This window comes from Nerophis ophidion, linkage group LG28, assembly GCF_033978795.1.
Source record: "Nerophis ophidion isolate RoL-2023_Sa linkage group LG28, RoL_Noph_v1.0, whole genome shotgun sequence".
NCBI classification, from domain to species: Eukaryota; Metazoa; Chordata; class Actinopteri; order Syngnathiformes; family Syngnathidae; genus Nerophis; species Nerophis ophidion.
In genome coordinates this window covers 11,906,247-11,914,112 of record NC_084638.1, presented here as the reverse complement: position 1 = coordinate 11,914,112, position 7,866 = coordinate 11,906,247, and positions in this window count along the sequence as shown.

Here is a 7,866-nt window from a genome sequence, read left to right as displayed (position 1 = left end):
AGCTTGTATTCTCAGGCTATTTCATTTAAGAGGAGAAAACTATAATTTACGGGGATATCGATTTTTGAAATAGGTAAAGCGAGAACAAATATAAAATACAAATGTATTACAGTTTTAGGAGTTAAATGGTGGAACAAGCTCAGTGATGAGCTGAAGACATGCACTTCTTTGGTAAGGTTTAAGAAAACATTGAAAGGTGAAATAATTGAAAATGATAAAATATAGTAACAATTACTTTCATCCCATTGATTTTTGATTTATTTATTTGTTTATGTTGATGTTCTAGGCAATCTAATTTTCTGTGGAGGTATAGGATAGGCAAATATAAGCTTTGGCTTCAGCCTATTCCTTTTTTGGTCATTCTTTTTCTTTTCTTTCGTGTGTAAATGTGCATTATTGTATACATATAACATGTACTGTAAAATTGATCACACACAATGGTTGATTGATTTGATTTGATTGATTATATGACCGAAATAAACTTATTTCATTCATTATGTTAGATCCACTATGGACTGGACTCTCACACTATTATGTTAGATCTACTATGGACTGGACTCTCACACTATTATGTTAGATCCACTACAGACTGGACTCTCACACTATTATGTTAGATCCACTACAGACTGAACTCACACTATTATGTTAGATCCACTATGGACTGGACTCTCTCACTATTATGTTAGATCCACTATGGACTGGACTCTCACTATTATGTTAGATCCACTACGGACTGGACTCTCACTATTATGTTAGATCCACTACGGATTGGACTCTCACACTATTATGTTAGATCCACTATGGACTGGACTCTCACACTATTATGTTAGATCCACTATGGACTGGACTCTCACACTATTATGTTAGATCCACTATGGACTGGACTCTCACACTATTATGTTGGATCCACTGCGGACTGGACTCCCACCATTATGTTGGATCCACTATGGACTGGACTCTCCCACTATTATGTTGGATCCACTATGGACTGGACTCCCACTATTATGTTGGATCCACTATGGACTGCACTCTCACTATTATGTTAGATCCACTATGGACTGGACTCTCACTATTATGTTAAATCCACTATGGACTGGACTCTCACTATTATGTTAGATCCACTATGGACTGGACTCTCACACTATTATGTTAGATCCACTATGGACTGGACTCTCACTATTATGTTAAATCCACTATGGACTGGACTCTCACTATTATGTTAAATCCACTATGGACTGGACTCTCTCACTATTATGTTAGATCCACTATGGACTGGACTCTCACACTATTATGTCAGATCCACTATGGACTGGACTCTCACATCTGCGGTCCCTTCCAAGGTTTCTCATTGTCCCATTGGGTTGTGTTTTTCCTTGCCCTGATGTGGGATCTGAGCCGAGGATATGGTTTTGGCTTGTGCAGCCCTTTGAGACGCTCATGACTTAGGGCTATATAAATAAATGATGATTGATTGATTATTGATTGAGAGTCGACCCATATATTGTAGCGATACTGCCGATACTTACAGTACGTTGTACTATCGCCACTGTTGCCCAGAAGGCATAGTACGCATGGGCTGCCCGTGCAATTTCTCAATCTGATTACTCTGAATGATCACTAGTGATGGGTCTGGCAACACCGATGTATGCGTCGAGCTCATAGAGCGAAACCCTGTGTTGATGCGCAGTAACAGCTAATCCTTTCGATAGCTCAGTTTATAAAGTGGAAAGCTTTATTAGTTTATGCTGAGTTTTTTAGGGCGCTGGTTCAAATCCAGCTCGATGGATCACTCATTACGTTTTTACCATGAATTGATTAACGTGGAACCCGACCCCGACTTAAGTTGAAAAACTTATTCGGGTGTTACCATTTAGTGGTCAATTGTACAGAATATGTACTGAACTGTGCTATCTAATAATAAAAGTTTCAATCAATCAATCAATAGTGCGTATTCAGAGCGCATGTGTAAACAAAAAAAAAAAGAAAAATTCCCATTCCACAAGTAACCTCATTCACAACACGTTCTCTTAGATTTCCATGTTATGATACATGTTCACATTATTTATTGACTGTATCTAAAAAAGATTTAAAAAAATATATTTTTATTTAAATGAAGATATGAAATAATCCTAAATGAAATACAATGACTTGGTTTATATTATTGTATGTACTAGGTCATAAAATCACTGTCAGTTGAGTCGGTCCATAGGTTGCCTGTAGGGATTTTTAATGTCCAGCAGATGTCAGTATTTAGTGACACAGTATCAATACAGTTTTGCAATGTTTCAAAAGGATATAGACGCCTCATCAACCTGTCACTAATGATCACACAAGTCAGGACATTTCAAGGCTTTTATCTGCACTGAAAATTGTCAGTCTTCTTTACTGTCAAAGACTTTTTGAATAATCAATCAAAACCACCAGTCTAATGACTTATTTGACATGTGGTGTTATTTTTCAAGAGAAATTTGTTTAATCTTGTTTGTTATCTGGAAGATTGACACAGGCATTTAACTTTTCCACACACCATCCTGAATCACGGTTTCAATCGTATTCCATGGTAACTACCAAACCGTAACTTAAAAGGGTTGGTTGAACAACTATAAGGACTAGCAGGTCATTGCCAGTGTCGCTGGAAGACAGAGTACTCATGGACTAAATTTTGGGGAAATTCCTGTTGAAATCAATGGGACATCCTTCAAAGTTTCACATGTTCCATCTGATTCTAACTGTTCCAACTTCAAATTATTTAACCTGTTCAGGAATTGTGTGCTTGACTTCAACAATGCTAAAAATATTCAAGGATTTCAGTTTGTCATCAGCATTGGAATTACCTCATCTGGTTTTAAATGTGTAATAAAAAAAGGAAAATACAAGATTTCCACGTTCGACACATTGCATCATTCTGGAAATTCAAACTTCCCATTTTTGTAGTTCAAAAAAAGTTCAGGATTTTCCAGAATTCCTGCTCTTCTGAAGCCCTATTTCCACCTTTTTTCTGGCGACTACGATTTCCACATTTTTCAACGCGTTTTAACTGTTCCACCGTCGAAGCTTTCGTCTTAATCAGAACTGGAAAAGTTCTCTGTTTTTCTGAAATTCCGTATTACCATTTGTCATTTCAACATGTTATTACTTCAACAATCCTCCACCGATTGAGAAATTGTCCAAGACATCAATACATTTTAATTAGATAGTACTTTATTTATTCCTTCAGGAGAGTAAATGCCTTGGCAGAAGACACCACCTGATTAAATGTAAAACTACAAAGACCAGACTGCCAAAGATGCCAAAGACTCTTATACCACAGGATTTTTTATTTTTTCAAATAATCATCAAGTGTCGCCGTTGACTATTTGGAACAGAAATTATATATTCAGTAAGTAGAGAGAAAAATTAATGAGACCGGGCAACAGCAGCGAAGGGCTGCCCGGCCACAGACTGGCCTCATAGTCCTTATAGCTGTTCAACCAATCTTTTTAAGTTACGGTTGAGTAGTTAACATGGGCGCCATGTTGTGTCCTACCTTTGTAGCTGTTCAGCCAACCCTTTTAAGTTATGGCTTTAAGAAGTCAGTGTTCTAATAACAGTCAAAGCCTTGGGTCTTGAAAGCTGTATCGTGTTGAAAAACGTGGATGGAGTAGTTATTCTGGAAAATCCTGTACTTAATTTGAACTAGGAAAATGGGAAGTTTGAATTTCCAGAATGGTGCAATGTGTGAAGGTGGAATGGTTTGAATAGGTTAAAACATGTGGAAATATTGTATTTTTGTATCTTTTTGTGTATTTTTTTCCTTTATTTTATTAGACAATTAAAACTAGATGAGGTAATTCCTGAAGGTGTATATATATATATATATATATATATATATATATATATATATATATATATATATATATATATATGTAATACGGTGTGATGTTGTTGCGCTGTATTATGAACGAGACAGGGTGTTATGTTTTTTTTTTAAGTATTAGTTTTATTTTGAAGAACCGGATGTCTGGTGCAGGAAGTGACTGCGTTTTTTTCGGATAATTTTTCGGACTTTTGCTGATGAGGTAATAGTTCTTCATTGCTCTGTGTTTCTTGTGTAAATATTATTTCTAAACTTTCATAATACTTTAAAAGTTACAATATTAATATTGTAGGTATAAGTGATGTGTTTTTTTAAGTATTTTTTTATGCACAATTTTGTCAAGTAAGGATTAGAGCGTCGAATGTTTGAAATGTTTGGTCATAATTACACATGGTATTTACGCAGGTATCACTCCGCCAGAAAAGTAGAGACCTGTGTATGTGTTTCATGTTTCCAACAAAGGTGGCCAATAAATGATGAAACGACAGAATGGTGTTACCATTTAGTGGTCAATTGTACAGAATATGTACTGAACTGTGCAATCTACTAATACAAGTTTCAATCAATCAATCAATAGTGCGTATTCAGAGCGCATGTGTAAAAAAAAAAATCCCAGTCCACAAGTATCCTCATTCACAACACGTTCTCTTAGATTTCCATGTTATGATACATGTTCACATTATTTATTAACTGTATCTAAAAAAGATTTTAAAAAATAGATTTTTATTTAAATGAAAATATGAAATAATCCTGAATGAAATATAATGACTTAGTTTATATTATTGTATATACTAGGTCATAAAATCAGTGTCAGTTGAGTATGTCCATAGGTTGCCTGTAGGGATTTTTAATGTCCAGCAGATGTCAGTATTTAGTGACACAGTATCAATACAGTTTTGCAATGTGTCAAAAGGCTATACAACCCATCACTAACGATCACACAAGTCTGGAGATTTCAAGAGTTTTGTCTGCGCTGAACATTGATAATCTTCTTTACTTCCAAGACTTTTTGAAGAATCAATCAATGATAACTACCTATCAAATGACAATTCAGTATGCAGTGTTACCTTTCAACAGAAATTTAATTAGTATTGTTGTTTGGAAGATTGACACAGGCATTTAACTTTTCCACACATCATCCTGAATCACAGTTTCAATCGTAGTCCATGTTAACTACCAAACCGTAACTTAAAAGGGTTGGTTGAACAACTATAAGGACTAGCAGGTCATTGATACTTTTGCTGGAAGGTACAGTACTCCAGGACTAACGTTTTTGGGAAGTTCCTATTGAAATTAGCGGGACATCCTTTAAAGTTCTACTCTTTCCAACTGCTCCTACTTCAAAATATTCAGACTGTTCAGGAATTGTGTGCTTGATTTCAACAACGCTAAAATAATTTCAGTATTTCAATTCATCGTCGGCATTGGAGCATTTACACGCAATTCCTTCAGGAATTGCCTCATTTAGTTTTAATTTTTCAATGAAAAAAAGGAAAATAACTACAAAAAAAGATACAACAATACAACATTTCCACATGTTCTAACCTATTCAAACCATTCCACCTTTGACACATTGCACCATTCTGGAAATTCAAACTTCCCATTTTCCTAGTTCAAAAAAAGTTGAGGATTTTCCAGAATTCCTGCTTTTCCGAAGCCCTATTTCCACCCTTTTTCTGGCGACTACTCCTTTCACATTTTTCAACGCGTTTTAACTGTTCCACCGTCAAAACTTTCCTCTTAATCAGAACTGGAAAAATTATTGTTTTTTCCGAAATTCCGTATTACCATTTGTCATTTCAACATGTTATTACTTCAACAATCCTCCACCGATTGAGAAATTGTCCAAGACATCAATAAAATTTGATTAGATAGTACTTTATTTATTCCTTCAGGAGAGTAAATGCCTTGGCAGAAGACACCACCTGATTAAATGTAAAACTACAAAGAGCAGACTGCCAAAGATGCCAAAGACTCTTACACCGCAGGATTTTTTACTTTTAAATAATCATCAAATGTCACCGTTGACATCAGTGATGCTATTTGGAACAGAAATTATATATTTAGTAAGTAGAAAGAAAAAACAAAGAGACCGGGCCACAGCAGCGAACGTCTGCCCGGCCACCGGGCAGCCCATGCGTGAAAATAAATATTTGTCTGTTAATGTTACTTAATGACAAGATTTCAATAGTTTTTAACTGTGTACGTGGAAGGCTGCCGTATTTATTAATAGCATAGTGAAGGTCTGCCCGGCCGCCGGGCAGCCCATGCAGGCTGACTGCATAGTCCTTATAGCTGTTCAACCAACCTATTTAAGTCACGGTTGAGTAGTTAACATGAGCGCCAGTTGCATCGTACCTTGGTAGCTGTTCAGTTAACCCTTTTAAGTTACGGTTTTAAAAAGTACCAAATGTTGGAACCGTAGGTCAGGATGGTGTGTGTAAAAGCAAAATGTCTGTGTCAGTCTCCTAGGTACCAAAATAGTTAAAGCAATCAATTTGATGAAAGCTCTGCTAAAAGCTGACATTCCATATTGATTTATCCATTGATTGATGATTTTGATATGCTACCTAAAAAGTGTCAGACAGCAAAGTAGACTGTCAATGTTTTAGTAACAGCCAATGTCTTGACCTCTGAAAGTTGTAACACATTGAAAAATGTGGAAGGAGAAGTTAACTGGAAAAACTGGAATTCTGAAAAATCCTGGACTTTTCTTGAACTAGGAAAATGGGAAGTTTGAATTTCCAGAATGTGTTGAAGGTGGAATGGTTTGAACAGGTTGAAAAATGTGGAAATGTTTTATTGTTGTATCTTTTTTTGTAGTTGATTTTTCCTTTTTTTTTTATTAAACATTTAAAACTAGATGAGGTAATTCCTGAAGGTATTGCGTGTGAATGCTCCAATGCTGAAGATCAATCAATCAATCAATATTTACTTATATAGCCCTAAATCACTAGTGTCTCAAAGGGCTGCACAAACCACTACGACATCCTCGGTAGGCCCACATAAGGGCAAGGAAAACTCACACCCAGTGGGACGTCGGGGACAATGATGACTATGAGAACCTTGGAGAGGAGGAAAGCAATGGATGTCGAGCGGGTCTAACATGATACTGTGAGAGTTCAATCCATAATGGATCCAACACAGTCGCGAGAGTCCAGTCCAAAGCGGATCCACCACAGCAGCGATAGTCCCGTTCACAGCGGAGCCAGCAGGAAACCATCCCAAGCGGAGGCGGATCAGCAGCGCAGAGATGTCCCCAGCCGATACACAGGCGAGCAGTACATGGCCACCGGATCGGACCGGACCTGAAATGTATGTATTAATGTGTATATATGTGTGTGGGTGTAGATATATTTGTGTGTGTATATGTGTATATAAATATGGTTGTGTATATATGTATATAAATATACATACATACATACATATATATATATATTTACATGTATTTATATGTGTGTGTATTTATATATAAATATGTGTGTGTGTATATATGTATATATATATATATATGTGTGTGTATATATATATATGTATGTGTGTGTATATATACATATACATGTACTATATATATATAATATGTACTATATATATATATATATATATATTTATATATATATATATATTGTGGTGTATTAATGTGCATGCTGATTCAGCGTTGTTGGTCCTTACTGACTTGCCGTAGTTGAGTTGTGTCTACTTAGCATGCTCACCAAGTGCTGTACATAAGTGTTGATGATCCCTCTCTAGAGTGTATGCTACTGCTACTCCCAAGTCATATATAAAAGTTACTTAACGTGTGTACTACCTCATTGTTTGAATACATAACATATTGGCGATGAGTTTAATCGGTTTATGAGTGTTCCTTGCGGTATTTTTTTTTTTTTGGAAGTGAAGATGGCATACTTTTCTCAGCGACCGGTGTTGTGCCGAATTATGCACCCCCGCCGTAAAATGCACCCCCTGGCGGGAGCGCGCTTACGTCACTCGGTTGCGTCACCCGTCTCGAA